Raw genomic sequence first — 17,383 nt, forward strand, 5'->3', positions numbered from 1 at the left:
CCGACTCTCAGATTCTCTCTTCTGGTATCTATACTTCTGTCAGCAATACAGAATGCAGTCCAGGCCACTGCCGCATCCTACCAACTGATGACATAATCCGTTGCCAAGGACTGGTTGGGTGGAGTTGTGGGCTGTGCTCTCTCTCTCTCTTTCTCTTTCTCTCTCTGTATACTAGAGTGAGAAACACTACCTGGGGCTATCTTATATGCTGTCTGAATCTGACCAGGAACAGAATAAAGCCAAATTAATGACTAGAGGCATCAAAGAGACTCATCCACTTCAGAACAGGGCTGCAAAGCAGCAAAATAAAGCAGCTGGCAAATACGCAGAGCCCGCAAAGATCAGACTGTATAGGATGTGATTACAGCTCCCTGTTTCCTCCCCAAACATCTGGGGGAAGGGGGAGGGGAGAACACAGCTCACAACTTCTCACTGCCCTTTCTCGCTCCTCCTGTGGTGATAAAAGGGTTTAGAGCTTTTATGTTACAAGGGGACATTTGGAGAGGGAAGGAGGAATATATTTTGTGCTGGGGTAGGGATTTGCGCTAGGAGAGGGGGTTTGGGGGGAATTTTTGCTAGGAGAGGGCATTTGGGGGCTAGTGTGCAAGAACAGGGGATTTTACATATTGAGCATTTGAATTGTTATAAATGATCAAACCTAATTATAATAAACAAACAAATAACCTCAATTAAAAAGTGATATAGTGAACTAAATAATACAACAAATCATAATAAATGTGCCGTATCCACACAAAAAAGTGTAGAAAATTGTGCAGTGCATACATTTAAAAAGTTCAGACAAGCGTGTGAAACACAAATCTCCAAATTGTGATCCAAGTGGATACTGGTTAATTCCAAAACCCAAGTTTAGAAGTCACAACTGTGAAGAATTTCACCACCACCAACACAAAGGATGCTTACTAGAACAAGTGGATCCAATTTGGCATTATTAAAAGTAAACACTTACATTTCAATAGAATAAAAAGCGCTTTCAAATTATTTTTCTGTAAACAGCAAAGGTACACAATGGCATAGACAGGACTCAACCCAACGCGTTTCGCTTACTTAGACATCATCTGGGGTGTGAGACTGTCGTTTAAATAGAAGATATGACCCTTATAAAGACAAAAAACCTGTGACTCCACGTACATGTGTAGACAGATTAACTTACTGTGTGTCTGGCAAGATGGCGCAGGTGCTCGTCAAGCCTCGCCCTCATTGTGAGGCGCTCGCACGCACCAGTGACATCATCGATAGATTTATGGTAGTCGGAACTGGAACTATGCTGGTCAGGCCTCAATTTGGATTGAGAGGAAATAGCGTCTCAAGCCTCATTGGGGAGTGTGAGGTGCCTACGCATCTCCTCTCCATGCGGACTTACAGTATAGAAACGGGAACCGCACTAGTCAATAAATAATAGGTATACCTGCGCTTAGGAAAGTGGAATCTAATTGTTTTATCCGGTGTGTGCTAACACCTGCGCAATCTAGTGCAATTATGAGCTGCTGCTGATAAGAAGGAAGTATTTCTTAATATGTAAAATGGCTCCATGTATCAGCGCTGCTCACTCTACAATGTGCAAATAGCTAAATATGACAGTGAATAAATAAATAAATACATAAGTGAATAAAATCTATCTGAATTGCAAATTGATATATAATACTAATGTGTGACTACTGCCCGTGTCACCAATGATACTGTCACTGTGCAAAAAATATCATATATATATATATATATATATATATATATATATATATATATATATATATATATGTACCAATCATTAAATATAAAGTGCAATCACATATAAAGTGCAACAAAATACTAAGTGAATATAAAGTGCCAAGTGATAATTGCAAAACTATGAATTGTTTGAATATTACTCTGATGAATATATACACAATACCAAGTGATAGACCAGTATAATTGCACTGGTTCAATTAAAGTGCTGGAAAAAGTCCTATAAAGTCTTTAAATGCAGTAATGGCTTGTGCTGAAATAAATCGCAAAAAGTGCCCAAAATGTGCCAGGTGCTTCACTCCGTGCTCCCCTCTTTCGTCCCCACTCACCGGATGAATACGAGAATATGAGCCGAAATTCCTATTCAGTAATGCCTCATTACAGGGTTAACTCCTCCTGAACTCCGGGACCTCTTTAGCTTGTTAACTCCCATCCAGATGGTGCCAAAAAAGAGAATGCTCCATAGTGTAATATTTCCAAAAAGTTTTATTCAATAAAATCCAAAAAACACTTACAAAATAGACCGTTCAGACCTGCTCTTCGTGGTGGACGCCGCACTCGGCTTGCATTCTAACCACTGGAAACTAGTCAAGCCTCAATTTGTATTTAGGAGAAAATAGTGTCTCAAATCTCAATAAAGACTGCAAGGCGCCCGCGCATCACCCATCAATGGGCAAGGACTAAAAATGAGATGACCAAAATAAACTTGGACCGAATAGAGAAGACGCTCACCTGGCAATAATTAATCCAATTTGTTTGTCCAGATGAGTCATGTATTGATAAATAAATAATTTATAACAATTCAAATGCTCAATATGTAAACTTTAAAAAGTGTAAAAAACAATAATAATCAAATAAAAATCACCTGAAGGACATAGATTTGGGTAGAAAACTTAAGTTTGTTATGCCCTTTTGATGAATGCATTATTATCTTACTCTACGTTCATATCAAACTACAAAACGTCTCAAGACGTGAGACTCCCCTAATGCTAGGGCCACCCCTCCAAAAAGGAATGTATTTAATAATAATTATAAATGTTGTGCCTCTTGGGTCACGATTATGGTATTTGCGATAATGCTTTGGGCGAAAGACTGTCTTTGAGAATGCCCTGTGGGAGGGGCGAAACGCGCTGACGTGGTCTCACAGTCTCTCAGTACGTCATTTCCGGTTGTCCGTGGGACGCAAATTGGAACGCACGCAGAGTGCAGGTCCCGGTGCCGGTCTTTTGATCTAGCAGTTTACAGCATCTGCCCTCGCTGATGGTCATTATTTTGAGCAATGATAACTACAACACTGTAAGTGTATTTTTTTTTTAATGTAGACATCTATTAAAGGAGCGTATTATCCCTTTTTGAGCCATTGCCCCCATAAGGACCCCTAGGATCAGCACCTGCTTGACTTACCAGTTACAGCCTGTTAGACCCACATGCCATTAGGCTAAGGGGTCCACGTTATCTGGTAAGTGTGCTTGCTGCTGGGGATTGTAGTATCACACACTGCATGGAATATTCAACGTTTCAGCACTTTGGCACGGAAGCACTTTGAATTTAAGGAATATCAAGGAACTTTCACTGGCTAGATGCTTGTCATTTTACTAATGTATTTTTGAGCACGCAAGCACTCTTACACTGAGGAGAGGCTTCCGTCGGGCCACTCTGCCATAAAGCCCCGACTGGTGGAGGGCTGCAGTGATGGTTGACTTTCTACAACTTTCTCCCATCTCCTGACTGCATCTCTGGAGCTCAGCCACAGTGATCTTTGGGTTCTTCTTTACCTCTCTTACCAAGGCTCTTCTCCCCCGATAGCTCAGTTTGGCTGGACGGCCAGCTCTAGGAAGGGTTCTGGTCGTCCCAAACGTCTTCCATTTGAGGATTATGGAGGCCACTGTGCTCTTAGGAACCTTAAGTGCAGCAGAAATATTTTTGTAACCTTGGCCAGATCTGTGCCTTGCCACAATTCTGTCTCTGAGCTCTTCAGGCAGTTCCTTTGACCTCATGATTCTCATTTGCTCTGACATGCATTGTGATCTGGAAGGTCTTATATAGACAGGTGTGTGGCTTTCCTAATCAAGTCCAATCAGTATAATCAAACACAGCTGGACTCAAATGAAGGTGTAGAACCATCTCAAGGATGATCAGAAGAAATGGAAAGCACCTGAGTTAAATATATGAGTGTCACAGCAAAGGGTCTGAATACTTAGGACCATGTGATATTTCAGTTTTTCTTTTTTAATAAATCTGCAACAATGTCAACAATTCTGTGTTTTTCTGTCAGTATGGGGTGCTATGTGTACATTCATGAGGAAGAAGAATGAACTTAAATGATTTTAGCAAATGGCTGCAATATAACAAAGAGTGAAAAATTTAAGGGGGTCTGAATACTTTCCGTACCCACTGTATATCGTTGAAAAAAAAATATCGCAATATATTTTTTTTCCAATATCGTGCAGGCCTAGTAGAGACTGTCCTGGCTAAAGACTCTTTTAACCCCTTCCGTACCGCGTCATGTAAAATGACGTCGGCACAAATCCTTTCTCGATCCGGGCGGACGTCATATGACGGCGCCCGGATCTCCCCGCTACTGCGCGCCCCCGGGGGCGCGCAGCGCGGCGATCGGGGGTGAGGCTCGTCCCTCGGACTGAGCCCAACCCCGATCAAGGTAAACAGCCAATGAAATTGGCTGTTTACCACGTGATCGGCTGTGTCAATCACAGCCGATCACATGAGCGGCTCCAGCGCGAGCCGCTCGTTCCTTCCTTAATGCGCGCCCCCGGGGGCGCGCAGCGCGGCGATCGGGGACGAGGCTCATCCCTCGGACAGAGCCCATCCCCGATCTAGGTAAAGAGCCAATGAAATTGGCTCTTTACCACGTGACCGGCTGTGTCCAATCACAGCCGGTCACAATTGTCATCGGAGAACACGGTAACTAGCTGTCACCGTGTTCTCCTCCTCACACACTGATCCTGTGTGAGGAGGAGAGTGTGGTAACAGCTAGTTACCAAGTACAGTGCACCCCAACCACACTGATTGCCCCCCCCCAATAAAGAGCACCTGTCACTAGCCCATCAAAGTACCCGAGTACCTGTCATCAGCCCATCAGGTACTCTGATGACAGGTACTCGGGTACTCTGATGGGCTGATGACAGGTACTCTGATGGGCTGGTGACAGGTACTCGGGTACTCTGATGATGGGTACTCGGGTACTCTGATGACAGGTACTCGGGTACTCTGATGACAGGTACTCTGATGGGCTGGTGACAGGTACTCGGGTACTCTGATGATGGGTACTCGGGTACTCTGATGACAGGTACTCGGGTACTCTGATGACAGGTACTTGGGTACTCTGATGACAGGTACTCGGGTACGCTGATGACAGGTACTCGGGTACTCTGATGACGGGTACTCGGGTACTCTGATGACAGGTACTCGGGTACTCTGATGACAGGTACTCGGGTACTCTGATGACAGGTACTCTGGTACTTTGAGTACCCGTCACCGGAGTACCGGAGTACCCGAGTACCCGTCATCGGAGTACCCGAGTACCTGTCACCTACCCATCAGAGTACCCAAGTACCTGTCACCTACCCAACAGAGTACCCGAGTACCTTCCACCTGCTCATCAGAGTACCTGACACCTGAAGTACCCGAGTACTTGCCACCTGCTCATCATTACCCATCACTACTCATCAGTACTCATCAGTACCCATCAATACCTATCACCTATTAGTATCAGTACTGATCATCCGTACCCATCAGTACAGTATCAGTATCACCTATCAGTATCAGTACTACTCATCAGTACCTATCACCTGCCTGTCACCTGCCCATAAGAGTACCCGAGTACAGGGCCGGACTGGGGATAAAAACCAGCCCTGGAAATAATTTCATACCAGCCCCATAACATTATTATACCAGCCCAACAGCATAACGTCACCTCACCCTGTTTTCAGGTGATCATAGATTGTATTACATCCCCATCTATAAAAGAGATACGGAGCGCATACCGCTGGTCACCAAGATTCCCAATATACCCTCTGTATCCCCTTCCAGTAAACGTCCATACTAGTGATCGACCGATATCGTTTTTTTGTTGCCGATACCGATCTTTTAGCCATTGCATATCAGTATCAGACGATATTTTTGTACAATTAAAATGTTTTTTTTTTTAAAGTACTTTTGTGGAGGGATCTGGGAGAGGAGGAACCCCTCCTCTGCACTTAAAAGCATTCAAAAACGCCAAGTTTGGCTGTTTTGAATGCTGTCATTTTTTTAAATCTGGCACCAGACAGTACCCAGAAGTGATATTACTCATGACATCACTTCCGGGTTTTTGCATGGAAACCCAATAAGAGCCGAATGCAGCTTTGATCGGGTATACGGCGGCCGTGCAGGCTGGTTGCCCAGGTCTCCCAGTGGGACGGGAGACCCGGACGAGCCGCGGAAGGCTCCCCTCCAGCTCCTTGTAACGACAGCCATCGGTTGTCATTATAAACAGCTGACCGTCGGCTATGGACGCCGGTACCGGGGTGACGCCTCTAGCTGCAGGCATCACTCCGGTACAAGCACTTTCCCGAAATATCGGCAATATTGGCCACCTTGGTGGCCAATTCTGATATATCGGGGAAAGTGCATATCCCTCTAAAATGGTTGTCCCTGTGTCTGGGCTGCAGCATAGGCACAGTGGCCCTTTCACTTTAAATGCTCCCACAACGCCAATAGGAGCCACTGCTGGATCCGCAATGGGGCCACAGTGGTGATGCCAGACCGTCGTATGCATGCTGCTGCTGCGCATAGGTGCACGGTGGTTGCAATGGAAAAGATCTGGCATCACAAACCCGCCCCATCCACCCATTAGGGAGGAGAGACCGGGCTGACGCCACACAGTCATCCAATCAGGGGCCACCTCCCACAAGGGGAGGGGGAGATGGAAAGTGCCCCAGCCTGAAGAACATATCTCCATCAACCAGACGGGCAGAGTGCGGCATGCCTACAAGACCAGCATCCACATTCCCTCTATAGCTATCAACACAAAAGCGTACAACAGGTCAACTCTATAGGGCATATACATTACACCCAAATATGGGTCATATAAAAAAATACCACAAAGGTGTCTAACGTAGCACTGAGTCTCTAAAGCAGGGGTAGGCAACCTATAAAAGATGGAGATCTACCTGAACAACATTGAAGAGATCACCGGGGTGCAGAGCTACCTTTTTTAGCATCCCCTTTTATCACTTATTTTTTTCAAATTAACTAGCAAATACATAATAAAAATTAAAGATGGCATAAAGAAAATCCTGAAAAAACTATTAAAGCTAATGTCACTGTAAAAATATAAACTTAGCCTACCTTAAAAGTTAGCTTCAGTGAGAATCTCGTCATTCACTTTCATTCACATTTTTTTTGTCTTGTCTGGGGGGTAATTGGTTGCCCCCACAAGTCAGATGCCGGAGTCCATCATGAAGGCAGAACATCTGGTACTGCAAGCTGATTTTCTTGATTAGTTTCAAGCCTGGCTATCTGCTCTGATTTCTGGCCAGTGTCAGTAGTATGTAGGGCAGTGTACAGGGGTCAGTAGTATGTAGGGCAGTGCACAGAGGTCAGTAGTATGTAGGGCAGTGCACAGAGGTCAGTAGTATGTAGGGCAGTGTACAGAGGTCAGTAGTATGTAGGGCAGTGTACAGAGGTCAGTAGTATGTAGGGCAGTGTACAGAGGTCAGTAGTATGTAGGGCAGTGCACAGAGGTCAGTAGTATGTAGGGTAGTGTAGAGAGGTCGGTAGTATGTAGGGCAGTGTACAGAGGTCAGTAGTATGTAGAGCAGTGTACAGAGGTCAGTAGGATGTAGGGCAGTGTACAGAGGTCAGTAGAATGTAGGGCAGTGTACAGAGGTCAGTAGTATGTAGGGCAGTGTACAGGGGTCAGTAGTATGTAGGGCAGTGTACAGAGGTCAGTAGTATGTAGGGCAGTGTACAGAGGTCAGTAGTATGTAGGGCAGTGTACAGAGGTCATCAGTATGTAGGGCTGGGGGTCAGGAGAGCAAGGTATAGGGGGTAAGGGGGCACACCACTAGGGGATCAGAAAGGCACGGTGCAGGGGGGGGTGGTCATGAGGGCAGGATATTGGGGGGTTAAGGATGGCTGGAGTGTCAAGAGGGCATGGCACCGGGGGGACAGGAGGATATGGTATTGGGGGGATCAGGAGGGCTGGGGTGTCAGGAAAACTGGGGTGTCAAAAGGGCATGGTGCTATGGTGTCAGAAGGCCATGGGGCTGGGGGTCAGGAGAGCATGGGGCTGGGGGTCAGGAGAGCATGGCACTGGGGTTCAGGAGGGCATGGTGCTGGGTGTTCAGGAGGGCATGGCGTTGGGGGGGGTCAGGAGGGCATGGCACTGAGAGTTCAGGAGGGCATGGTGCTGGGGGTAAGGAGAGCATGGCACTATGGGTCAGGAGAGCATTGCACTGGGGTTCAGGAGGGCATAGCGCTGGGGTTCAGGAGGGCATAGCACTGGGGTTCAGGAGGGCATGCTGCTGAGGGTCAGGAGGGTATGGCGCTGGGAGTTCAGGAGGGCATGGCGCTGGGAGTTCAGCAGGGCATGGCACTGGGGTTCAGGAGGGCATGGCGCTGGGGTTCAGCAGGGCATGGCGCTGGGGTTCAGCAGGGCATGGCGCTGAGGTTCAGGAGGGCATGGCGCTGGGGTTCACGAGAGCATGAGGCTGGGGGTCAGGAGGGCATGGCGCTGGGGGTCAGGAGGGCATGGCAGGGGGAGTTCAGAAGAGCATGGCCCTGGGGTTCAGGAGAGCAAGGTGCTGGGGGTCAGGAGGGCATGTCACTGGGGGTCAGGAGGGCATGGTGCTGGGGGTCAGGAGGGAATGGTGCTGGGGGTCAGGAGGGCATGGTGCTGGGGGTCAGGAGAGAAAGACACTGGGGGTCAGGAGGGCATGGCGCTGGGGGTCAGGAGGGCATGGTGCTGGGGGTCAGGAGAGCAAGATGCTGGGGGTCAGGATAGCATGGCGCTGGGGGTTCAGGTGGGGCATGGTGCTGGGTGTTCAGGAGGGCATGGCATTGGGGGTGTCAGGAGGGCATGGCACTGAGAGTTCAGGAGGGCATGGCGCTGGGGGTAAGGAGAGCATGGCACTTGGGGTCAGGAGAGCATGGCACTGGGGTTCAGGAGGGCATAGCGCTGGGGTTCAGGAGGGCATAGCGCTGGGGTTCAGGAGGGCATAGCGCTGGGGTTCAGGAGAGCATAGCGCTGGGGTTCAGGAGGGTATGGCGCTGGGAGTTCAGGAGGGCATGGCGCTGGGAGTTCAGGAGAGCATGGCACTGGGGTTCAGGAGGGCATGGCGCTGGGGTTGAGGAGGGCATGGCGCTGGGGTTGAGGAGGGCATGAGGCTGGGGGTCAGGAGGGCATGGCGCTGGGGGTCAGGAGGGCATGGCAGGGGGAGTTCAGAAGAGCATGGCCCTGGGGTGCAGGAGATAAAGGTGCTGGGGGTCAGGAGGGCATGTCGCTGGGGGTCAGGAGGGTATGGTGCTGGGGGTCAGGAGGGCATGGTCATGGGGGTCAGGAGGGCATGGTGCTGGGGGTCAGGAGAGCAAGACGCTGGGGGGTCAGGATAGCATGGCGCTGGGGTTCAGGTGGGGCATGGTGCCGGGGGTCTGGAGGGGATGGCACTGGGTATTCAGGAGTTCTGGGGTGTTAGAAGGACACAGATGTTTTTAACTGCAGAGTGGGCTAAAGAAGGTGCAGTGGCAAACCCACATGTCTTTGATTCCCTGGCAACAACCCTGTGTTGCCTTCCCACCTGGCAATGCTGGCATCATCCAAAGACCCCTTGGATCGGGGAGGAGGGACTGTGGGGATGAGTGCAGAGGGAGGGATCATCATCACCAGTCGCAGACTCGCTGTTGGGTACTCTCGGAGCAGTGACCGTCCTTCTTGCTGACAGTCACATAATCCACCGCCGGGCGCCGGCTCCGCGCAGCCGCTCCCGCCGGCGCCAGATGTGACGTCATGCCGCTCATAGCGGCTGACGTAGGAAAGACTGTCTTCACCAGGGCTGCAGCGGCCATTACAGCGCGGCCGCGGGGCGGTAACCAATAGCGACCGCGGCGTGGTAACCAATAGCGGCCGCGGCTCGGTAACCAATAGCGGCCGCGGTGCGGCAACCAATAGCGGCCGCGGCGCGGCAACCAATAGCGGCCGCGGCGCAGTAACCAATAGCGGCCACAATCTTAAAGCGGCCCCAGGGCCGGTGGCCCACCGGGAAATTTCCCGGTATCCCGGTAGGCCAGTCCGGCCCTGCCCGAGTACCTGTCACCTGCCTATCGGAGTACTCGAGTACCTGCCACTTGCTCATCAGTACCAGAGTACCTGTCACCTGCCCAGCAAAGTACCCGAGTACCTGTCACCCTTCATACAGCCACCATGTCTAAGTCCAAAAAGGTTTATATACGTCCTCCGTTTAAACCTAAATACCGGTGTTATGGCAGCAGATAGCTGCCATAACCCTGGTATTTTTTTAAACGGTGGACGGTTGGCTTTCCGATAAGGGTGGTCCCAGCGGCGGATTCGCCGCGGGATCACCCTTCCGGGGTGGCGGAAGAGGTGCCCCCCCCTCCCGCTGCATTCTGGTCCTTTTCCCCGCTTACCGGACCTGCCGGCAGCGGGGAAAACGATCCGGTCCCAGATCCTCACAGACAGGATGTCGAGTGAGGGCAAGCTTGCCCTCACTCGACTCTATGGTCTTGGAGGACCGGAGCTACGGCAAACGTCGTTGCCTAGCAACCAGTTTAAAGGTCCCTTTTTTTTTTTCATTTTATTTAATTTTTTTTTTATTTTTTTTTTTTTTATTTTTTCTATCTTTTAGTGTACTTGTGAGATCTGAGGACTTTTTGACCCCAGATCTCACAAAAAAGAGGTCCTGTCGTGCCTTTTTCTATTACAAGTAATGTTTACATTTCTTGTAATAGAAATAAAAATGATCATTTTTTTTTTTTAAAAAACAGTGTAAAAATAAAAAATAATAAATAAAATAAATAGTAAAAAAAAAAAAAAATTAAAGCGCCCTGTCCCCGCGAGCTCGCGCGCAGAAGCGAACGCATACGGAAACCCCGCCCACATATGTAAACAGTGTTCAAACTACACATGTGAGGTATCGTCGCGATCGTTAGAGCAAGAGCAATAATTTGAGCCCTAGACCTCCTCTGTAACTCTAAGATAGCAACCTGTAGAAATTTTTAAAATGTCACCTATGGGGATTTTTAAGTACCAAAGTTTGTCACCATTCTGTGAGCGTGCGCAATTTTGAAGCATGACATGTTGGGTATCTATTTACTCGGCGTAACATTATCTTTCACATTATGGAAAACAATTGGGCTAACTTTACTGGTTTCTTATTTTTTAATTAAAAAAGTGATTTTTTTCCCAAAAAAATTGTGTTTGGAAGACCGCTGCGCAAATACGGTGTGATAAAAAATATTGCAATAATCTCCATTTTATTCTCTAGGGTCTCTGCTAAAAAAAATATATAATGTTTTGGGGTTCTAAGTAGTTTTCTAGCAAAAACAACTGATTTTAGCTTGTAAACACCAAATGTCAAAAATAGGCCTAGGCAAGTGGCTAGGATGCATGATGATGCTCCTTGGATGTTTAGGCCCCTCTATATGGCTAGGCTGTGAAAAAGTCTCACACATGTGGTATTGCCATACTCAGGAGGAGTGGCAGAATGTATTTTGGGGTGTCATTTTTGCTATGTACATGCTATGTGTTAGGAATATCCTATAAATTGACAACTTTGTGTAAAAAAAAAAAGTTTTTATTTTTTTCCCACATTTTCCAAAAACTTGTGGAAAAAAATGACATGTTCAAAGGACCCATAATGCCTCATAGAATATACGTTGGAGTGTTTGCTTTCCAAAATGGGGTCATTTTGTGGACTTTTCCATTGTATTGGTGCTCTAGGGCCTTGAAAAGTGTGATAGGTAGTAAGAAAGTTTTATGTGTATTTATGCTCCTAAAACGCCTTATGGTGCTACTTGGACGTGGAGTCTCTTTTTGTGGCCAGGCTGTGTAAAAGTCTCACACATGTGGTATCACCATACTCAGAAGGAGTAGCAGAATGAATTTTGGGGTGTCATTTTGCTGTGTACATGCTATGTGTTAGAAATAGCTTATAAATTGACAACGTTTTGGGAAAAAAAAAGAAAAAAAATGTTTTCTTCATTTTCCCAAGAATTGTGGGAAAAAATTATAACTTCAAAAAACTCACCATGCCTCTTACTAAATACCTTGGACTGTCTACTTTACAAAAAGGGGTCATTTGGGGGGTATTTGTACTGTCCTGACATTTCAGGGCCTCAAGAAAGGAGATAGGCCATCATTACATCTGGTGTGATCAATTTTCAGTAATTGGTACCATAGCTTCTAGACTCAATAACTTTCACACAGACTAAATAATATACACTAATTTTGGTTAATTTTACCAGAGATATGTAGCAGTATAAATTTTGGCCCAAATGTATGAAGAAAAATTAATTTTTTGCAAAATTTTATAATAGAAACTAAAAAAAAGTGTTTTTTTTGCAAAATTTTTGCTATTTTTTTGCTTATATCACGAAAAAAAAAAAACCCAGTTGTGATCAAATACCACCAAAAGAAAGCTCTATTTGTGTGAAAAAAATGATAAAAATTTAGTTTGGTTACAGTGTAGCATGACTGAGAAATTGTCATTCAAAGTGTGAGAGTGCTGAAAGCTGAAAATTGGTCTGGGCAGGAAGGGGGTCTAACTGCTCTGTATGGAAGCGGTTAAAAAAGATAGAGTGGATTGAGTGGAAGGTGGAACAGGCTTATCAGTACAAGAACTTTAGCATTTGGGTCAGGTTTTCTGACCATCTTGCATGTACGTAAATAGTGATTGCATCACATGGTGTCACCAAGAAACATTGGAGTGATAGCAATAACTCTAAAGCTATAATTCACAGTTAAAGTGGTTGTAAACATATACCCATTAAAGTGACTAGCCTCAGGTGATACAGAGAGCTGAAACAAATCCTACATATTTTGTACTTATTTATCTGCAGCTCTCTGTTGAAAGTGCAGAATTCACACAGAATCTCTTGGCTCTGAAAAGCAGGGAGCTGAAGTTACATACTGCAGAGCTCAGTGAAAGCTGATTGGAAGAGAGGGGCACACTCCATTCCCACAGAGCTGAAGCTTTCAATCACAGACTGCCTGCTGGGGCTCCCTCCCATCACCTTTTTTTCTCATGATGTCAGGATAACCTGTCAGACGTGACTCATGCAGATAGTAGATGAATACAGCAGCTAACAGAAAAAATACTTAGTGCTCCGGACTGAGACAAGTACAAGTACAGTTTAACCACTTCCCGACCACCCGCTGCCTTTTTACTGCAGCAGGGTGGCTCCCCTGCGCAAACCGACGTAGACCTATGTTGGTCACGCACGGGAAGCTAGGGGGCGAGTGTGCGCAGCCGGCGGCACGCTCCTGCCCCCACTCGGCAGACGGGAAGCCGATGCATGGGTCAGGCGGCTTCGATTGCCGCCTGACACTTGCGATCGCTCCCCGCTGAGAGAATGACGGGCAGCTTTTGTAAACACAGCTGACCGTTCTTCTCCCTGAAATGATCACAGAGCCCATGTGATCCTTCTATATAGGATCACATGTCTCTATGGTCATTTCAGAAGCCACGCCTCCCACAGATAGAATCACTCCCCTAGGCTCACATTTAACCCACTGACCACCCATAATGCTAACCCCTTCCCTGCCAATGGCATTATTACAGTAACAGTGAATATTTTTAGCACTGATTACTGTAGTAATGACACTGGTACCCCCAAAAGTGTCAAAAATGTCAGTAAGGGGTCCGATCTTTATGCCGCAATGTTGCAGTCCTGCAAAAAATGGCAGATCACTGCAATTACTAGTAAAAAAAATAAAAAACAATAAAAATGACATAAATCTTTCCTGTAGTTAGTAGACGCAATAACTTTTGCGCAAACCAATCAAAATATGCTTTTTGCAATTTTTTTTTACCAGAAATATGTAGCAGAAAACAAATTGGCCTGAAATGTTTAAAAAATTTATTTATTTATTTATTTTTTTGAGAATGTCATATAGCAGAATGTGAAAAATATTGTTTTTTTTTTTTTCAAAATTGTCGTATTTTTTTGTTTATAGCGCAAAAAATAAAAATCACACAGGTAATCAAACACCACCAAAAGAAAGCTCTATTTGTGAGAAAAAAAAGGACATCAATTTTATTTGTGTAAAGTGTCGCACGACCGCGCAATTGTCTGTTAAACTAACGCAGTGCTGAATCGCAAAATAGGGCCTGGTCATTAAGGGGGCAAATCCTTCCTGTCTTAAAGTGGTTAAAACCACTTTAACTCTAGGTAACTATGTAACTCTTATCTGATAACCTATAAAGGCTTTTAGAGCCCCACCTATGAAAAATTTTAGTTACCATAGTTTTTCGCCATATCACGGGCGTTCGCAGTTTTGAGACTTTTCTTGTTTGTTAGTTATTTACTTGACGCAACCCCTTCTTTTACATTTTATAAAAACATTGGGTATTAAATTGTGTTTGTCTGCATTAAAATTAATTTTATTGTATTTTGTCCTGAAAATATGCACTTGATAAACCGCTGCAAAAATATTTTGTTATAAACAGTTTGCAACAGCCACTATTCTGTTCTCCAGGGCTATTTTCGGAGTCTCTGCTTTTAGAAAATATATACTTTTTGGGTGGTTTAAAGTAATTTCTAGTACAAAATGCCGATTTTTTTTTTAACAATAAATTTTTATTGATTTTAAAAGAATAAACATGTCAAAGTATACAAACATTAGATCAGTCATACATATAAACATGGGGGTAACAGCAGGTGACCAACAAGATCATGAGGGAACAAATAATGCTGTTTTTCGTGGAGAGAGAGTAGAACCCCTCTGTATGACTAGCAGTTTAGGATATTAAAGATAAGGCAACAGTGCACTCTAGTGGTCAAAGTTGGGAGGACAGAAATTATGCATCATGTGTATATTCTTGCCATGGTTTCCAAAATTGGCATATCTTAAGTGAAGAACCTTCCTTCAAGGCCATAATACGTTCATGCATGTGAAGTTCCTTGAGGAGCCTAATTACCTCATGTATTTCAGGAACCTCAGCAGATTTCCAGTGTCTCATCAACACCGCTCTGGCCGCAAACAGAATTTGCATGGTAATAGGTCTAATGGAGCTGTGTACCAGTTCACTCCCTATGCTTAAAATTGCAAGGGCCGGATTCTTTTTAAGTAGGTTACCTGTAACACTCGCGATCAGTCGGAAAACGGCTGTCCAAAAGCTTTTGACATGCAGGCACATCCATGCCATGTGGAGAAGCGTGCCCACTTGGGTACCACAGCGCCAACATTGGGCGGAAGTGTGTTTGGAGAATTTTGCAATCAGATGCGGTGTAAGATACCACCTCTGATTAAATTTTTTAGCGGATTCCCAGTAGTTTGCACACCCGGTGTATTGCAAATTGTTGGGGATGGCCTTGATCCATTGATCTGCTGTGAATGTTGAGTTCAGGTCCCTTTCCCATTTAATCATTTGTGGGGTTTTTACAAAAATCGTTTTCATTTGCAATAAATTGTAGAAGATCGATATACCATTCACTTTGGGATGGTGTTTATTCCAAAAGTTCCAGGCCACATTGGGCACACGAGGGTGAGTTCCTGGTATTGATTTCAAAATGTGCCGGAGTCTCATGTACGTAAATAATTCTGACTGGGGCAAGTGGAATCGGGATGCAAGGGAGTTGAAAGGGGCTATAGTGCCTTGTGTAGATATGTCTGCTATTGATGAGATGCCCAAAATGCAGATTTTTAACATGTGTGCAAAAAATTTAAGAATTGACAAATTCTGAACATGCAAAACAAGCAGTAAAAGAGCTTTAAAACAAACCATGACCCACCTATCTAGCTGCTTTTAATGTGAAGTTATTTATTCTCAAACATCCTCAAAGATAACAACAAAGACTCCAAATTTGGGTTTCAGTTGGTTTCTAGGGACTGTCATGAACTGGGAATTGGAATACTTGGGACTTTAAAACTTGGGGTCTAGCGGAGCAGTAAGGGCAAATAAACGGGTGTGCCAGGATATGGGTCCTGGAAGGTGCAGGAGCAGTGTGACCGCACGCAAACGGGGGATGTGTCAGAGTCCTAGGATCAAAGGAGCCACCTGGTCTTCACCAGAGCCACTAGAAGTGTGGATGTTGCGCTGCAAGGCAGCCTCAAGGTTGCGGCTCTCTAACATTTATATGAGATAATCTTTTAACAAAATAGTACAATTTTTGCATTACCTTTGCTGCCTGTGTTGATTTCACCAGTACAGGGGCAGCCTTACAAGGAATTACAACAAAAAAGTAGTAAACATATTAATAATAAAATGTTTATAATAATAGTATATACCAGCCACAAACAGAACACAACTCCCAGGCTGTGTTGTTTCTGTCATAATCTAAACTGCCTCTATTCTTTTTTTCATCACTGGAAAGTAAGATTTGTGGAAGGACAGGCAGCCCGTGGTCATAGGATTCTACTTTTGCTGCTGCCTGCCCCTTCCCCTACCTGTAGGAAAGTAATGCTAATAACTGGCATTTCCTTGTTTACATGTGATCAGCTGTGATTGGACACAGCTGATCACATGGGTAAAGAGCCTCGTCATGGGCTCCTTACCGGGATCGATGATGTGCTGTGCCCCAGGGACAAAGCGCACCACTAATCACCTTGCCGCGCGCCGAGAATGAGAAGACGTCATATGACGTCGTCCCAGAACGAGACTGCTGCCATCAATCATTTGCAATACAGCACCCAGGAAGCAGTTAAGAATATTGGACATTTGTTTGTTGCTTTATAGCCCTCAAACACTCACTCCCTGGAAGGGAACTGTAGGTTTCTTCCTGGCCTGGGCAATTGTCCTTTTGGCTGCTATGAACAAGTAGGATGCCAGTTTTTGTTGACGAGTGAATAAGCTGGGATGGGGCAATGCAGTGACAATCTTTCAAGGAAAAAAATTAAACAATGTGAAAAAAAAAGTTTAACAAAATTATTTAAAATGTAAATCTGTAAATAATAAAATGCACATCCTGAGAAAGGGAACTACTGATTCTTGAAACCAGTTGATGAAAGAGAGCCCACTTAGGCTGTGTGACAAAATCACACATGCGCCGGGTCTCTCACAGACACCTGTGTTGACCCGCCACAGAAAAGCCAGCTTTCTCAAAATAGTCGAAACACCAAGCTATGGAAACCTCCCAGTACTGGACTTTCACCCAACCACAGAAAGAGTTATTTGGAATAGCAAGACTGGATTTTACCTGTCTTCAGCCACTACATACAGGTTCTACATCTATACTACGCTATCATTCCTTAGGCTGTCACAGTCTCTATTTGTATCTGCTGGCATTTCCATGGAGTTAGATTACTTGTTATAAATCATTTCACAGCAAACTAGCTTTTCAGATCTGTGTCAATATTCTTTCAACTGTTGACTATACTCCACCCTTTTCCACCAACCATCTCATTTCCTCTCCGTATAGCCAGTTGGATCACCTATGGCAGGATTAGCTGAAGGGGAGGAGGAGG

At 45.5% G+C, this 17,383-nt stretch overlaps 1 protein-coding gene across 1 annotated transcript in view; it reads right to left on the reverse strand.

The window, feature by feature from the left end:
- Positions 1-17,383, reverse strand: part of BATF2 (basic leucine zipper ATF-like transcription factor 2) — a 39,964-nt gene that overhangs the window by 13,801 nt on the left and 8,780 nt on the right. The gene's annotated exons all lie outside the window — the stretch shown is intronic.

The sequence above is a fragment of the Pelophylax lessonae genome (assembly GCF_965119305.1).
Source record: "Pelophylax lessonae genome assembly, chromosome: 10".
Classification (NCBI taxonomy): domain Eukaryota; kingdom Metazoa; phylum Chordata; class Amphibia; order Anura; family Ranidae; genus Pelophylax; species Pelophylax lessonae.